The sequence below is a fragment of the Ornithorhynchus anatinus genome, chromosome 2, assembly GCF_004115215.2.
Source record: "Ornithorhynchus anatinus isolate Pmale09 chromosome 2, mOrnAna1.pri.v4, whole genome shotgun sequence".
In the NCBI taxonomy this organism is placed as follows: domain Eukaryota; kingdom Metazoa; phylum Chordata; class Mammalia; order Monotremata; family Ornithorhynchidae; genus Ornithorhynchus; species Ornithorhynchus anatinus.
In genome coordinates, this window is record NC_041729.1 from 84,730,819 (window position 1) to 84,735,200 (window position 4,382).

General features: G+C 41.9%; 1 non-coding gene across 1 annotated transcript; it reads right to left on the bottom strand.

Annotated features, from left to right (window-relative positions):
• Nucleotides 1–3,965: 3,965 nt before the first annotated feature.
• Nucleotides 3,966–4,039, bottom strand: TRNAI-AAU. The gene has a single exon. It is a non-coding gene; the product is annotated as a tRNA-Ile (tRNA).
• Nucleotides 4,040–4,382: the final 343 nt, after the last annotated feature.

The following is a 4,382-nucleotide window of genomic DNA, read 5'->3' on the forward strand; positions in this document are numbered from 1 at the left end:
AAGTGCTTAATAAATATGGATGAATGAATGAATGAAAGATATTTTGAAGGCAGAAGGAAATGCAGTACTGCAGAGGAGAGAGGTCCATACTAGAGAAGTAGATTTGGGAATCATCCCTGAAGAGATAAATGGTAGTTTAAGTCATGGGAGCAAATTATTTTCCCAAGGGAGTGGGAAGCAGAACAGATGGAGAACAGAAGAGAACCCAGACCTGAACCTTAAAGGACCTGCCCCCCCCCCCCCCCCCCCCCCCCCCCCCCCCGGTACCAGTTAGAAGTTGAGAGGCAGAGGAAGAGCCAGCAAAAAAGACTGAAAAGGAACAGCTGGAGAGATAGGAGAACTGGGAGAAGATAATGTAAATGAAGCCAAATTAAATAATGGTTTCAGCAGAAATGGGTGTTTAAGGCCCCTAAGAGGTCTAGAAGGATTAGCCTCCCTCCCAGCCCAATAGCATTTATGTACATATCTGTAATTTGTTTATATTAATGTCTGTCTCCCCTTCTAGACTGTAAACTCATTGGGGTCAGAGAATATGTCTGTTTATTCTTGTGTTGTACTCTCCCAAACTCTTAATACAATGTTCAGCACACAGTAAAACCTCAATAAATACGATTGAATGAATGAATTAAAATGAAGTAGAGGGCATTGGATTTGGTAGAAAGGTGGTGATCTTATAGAGAACCACTTCCATGGAGTGAAGCAGGCAGAAGCCAAATTGCAGGGGATAAAGGAAAAACGTGTAAGAGAGGAAATTGAGGCAACAGGTGCAAATTATACCCTAAATGAGTTTGGAGAGGAATGGTCTGAGGAGATGGGGATATCTCAGTACAGTGCTCTGCACACAGCAAGCACTCAATAAATACTGTTGGTTGATTGAGTTTGATATTTTTGAAACAGGATTTTAGGAGTCAATTCAATTTTAGCTGGTTAATTCCAGGTGATGTATTGCTGCCCCTTCAGAAACTTGTATGCTCAGGACATCACAAAAATCCATTCTTATCTCAAAATATTCTGTCAACGACTAATTCAGTATCCACTGAATGTCTAAAGTCCTCGATCACCACCTAGATATACACAAAGATTTTTGGTGTTCCTGTCTGTTTGGCTGCTTCACTGACCACCACTTGGCAACAGATAGAAACAATAAATAATAATGTTGGTATTGTTTAGCCCTTATTATGTGCAGAACACTGTTCTAAGTGCTGGGGGAAATACAAGGTAATCAGGTTGTCCCACGTGAGGCTCACAGTCTTAATCCCCATTTTACCAATGAGGTAACAGGCACAGAGAAGCTAAGTGACTTGCCCACAGTCACAGAGCTGACAAGTGGTGGAGTGGGGATTCGAACCCATGACCTCTAACTTCCAAGCCCAGGCTCTTTCCACTGAGCCACACTGCTTCTCTATCCCTCCCAACAATGGGTTCACAGTCTAGAAAGGGGAGACAGACAACAAAACAAGTAGACAGGCATCAAAAGCATCAAAACAGAAATAAATCATGCTTTCACTCATTTTCCCCATGTTCTGTATCATAAAGTAGCTGAGAAACTAGTTTGCAGAATAAAAACATATGAGGTTTATTGGCTTTTTATTTTTGAAGAGTAATATATACTCAGTGAAGGGTTCTCATCTTCATTTATAGGCCTGTTGAAAAGTTTCTAATTTCACAGCCTTGGGAAGTGAAATACTCTCTGGACCAAAAAAAGACAGTGAAAAGCACATATGTCTGCCCTGATAAATCAGCATATAGTCATTTGATTGATACTGCAGGGTTTAGGGGTTAGAGGTTTAGGAGTCAGTGCAAAAATACATTTCTTAGCCTCTAGCCTGAAATTCCAATTAGTACTATTGCCATACTAATGTCATGTAGTTGACCTATCCGTGTCTACATTTACACCTCATCAAAATAAATCCAATTCCTAAGGTATGAATGATTATCCCGAGGTCATTCTGAAGGTCAGTGACTGTAAACTGTTTTCAACTAAGGCATTCAATAGGAAATGTAAAACTGAGTTTCCATGAATATATAATTCTTTAGAGTTTAAACTCCTTGAGGGCAGGGTTCATGTGTCTTTGACTTCCCGACTTCTGGCAACTTTGTTACATAGAATTTCTATTTGATCTTACTGAGTAGGTATGTGTGTCTGGATTGAGGCAACAGGTTAGCTTAATTCTAATATCTCTTTTCCTGACTATTTCAATTGAACCTGGGTGTTCTTTCTTTGTATTCCAGTTTGTGCTCCATTATGGAATTGTGAACAGTCAATAATTCTAATAATATGGCATCAGCCCCCTTTCTGACCTCCCAACCTCCTGTCTCTTATTCATTTATTCAGTCCTATTTATTGAGAGCTTACTGGGTGCAGAACACTGTACTAAGTGCTTGGAATGTATAATTTGGCAACAGAGACAATCCCTGCCCAACAACTGGCTCACAGGTTAAAAGTGGGAGACAAACAGCAAAATAAAACAAGTAATCAGGCATCAATACCATCAAAATAGATAAATAGAATCATAGATATATACACATCATTTATAAAATGAAGTACTAAATAATATATACAAATATACACAAGTGTTGCGGGGAGGGAAAGGGGGTAGAGCAGAGTCAGGGAGTGGGGGGAATGGGGAAGAGAGGAGGGGCAGAAGGAAAGAGAGGACTTAGTCTAGGAAGGCCTCCTGGAGGAGGTGATGTCTCACCATACTTCACTCTGCTAGGGGCTGGGGGGAGGCAGGGGGAGTAATTGTCTGTAGGATTTGAGGAGGGAGGGCTTTCCAGGACAGAGGCAGGAAGTGGGCGAGGGGTCGGCAGTAAAATAGACAAGATTAAGGTACAGTAAGAAAGTTATCATTAGAGGAATGAAGGTTGTAGTAGGAGAGTAAGGAGGTGAGGTAGGAGGGGGCAAGGTGATTGAGTGTTTTAAAATCAGTGAAGAGTTTGACATGGAGGTGGATGGACAACTGTTGGGATTTCCTGAGGAGTGGGGAAATATGTTCTGAACATTTTAGTAGAAAAATGATCTGGGCAGCAAGGTGAAATGTGGACTGAAGTGGGAGAGACGGGAGGCTGGGAGATCAGCAAGGAGGCTGTTACGGTAATCAAGGTGGGAAAGGGTGATAAATGATTGGATTAACATGGAAGCAGCCTTCCTCAGGATGAAATTTAAATGTTTTTTACTCTGTTCTTAGGGGAGGCAGAGAAGAGTAGATTACCTTTCTCCACCTTATTACATTTGAAGACCATTTTATAATACACCCTTATGCCACATTTGGGAAGTTATATATCAAGAATGGGAAGCAGGGTGGCCTACAGAAAACAGCATGATTTAGGAGTCAGAGGACCTGGATTTTAGTCTTGGCTCCGTTGCTTGCCTAAAACTGTGACCTTGGGCAAATCACTTCTCTATGTCTCAGTCCTCTCATCTATAAAATGGGGATTTCATTCATTCATTCATTCAATCGTATTTACTGAGCGCTTACTATGTGCAGAGCACCGGTACTAAGCACTTACCAGTTGCTGAACTGTACATTCCAAGCGCTTAGTACAGTGCTCTGCACATAGTAAGCACTCAATAAATACTACTGAATGAATGAATGTACAATTAGGCAACAGAGAGAGACAATCCCTGCCCAACAACGGGCTCACAGTCTAAATGGGGGAGACAGACAACAAAACAAAACAATAATAATAATAATAATAACAATGTTGGTATTTGTTAAGCGCTTACTATGTGCCGAGCACTGTTCTGAGTGCTGGGTAGACACAGGGGAATCAGGTTGTCCCACGTGGGGCTCACAGTCTTCATCCCCATTTTACAGATGAGGTAACTGAGGCACCGAGAAGTGAAGTGACTTGCCCACAGTCACACAGCTGGCAAGTGGCCGAGCCGGGATTCGAACCCATGACCTCTGACTCCAAAGCCCATGCTCTTTCCACTGAGCCACGCTGCTTCTCTAAACCGTAAGTGGCCCGTACAGCGATCGAACCCGCGACCTTGGCGTTATTAGCACCACGCTCTAACCAACTGAGCTAACCAGCCAAGACAACAAAACAAGTAGTCCGGTGTCAATATCATCAAGATAAATAGAATCATAGATATATACACATCATTAACAAAATAAATAGAGTAATAAATAATATATACAAATATGCACAAAAGCTGTGGAGAGGAAGTAGGGGAAATGGAGAGGGGAGGAGGAGCAGAGGGACAGGGAGGGCTCAATCTGGGAAGGCCTCCTGGAGGAGGGATTTAATACCAGTTTTCCCTCTTACATAGACTTCAAGCCCCATTCATTAATTCCTTCATTCAATCATATTTATTGAGCACTTACTGTGTGCAGAACACTGTACTAAGCACTTGAAATGTACAATTTGGCGACAGT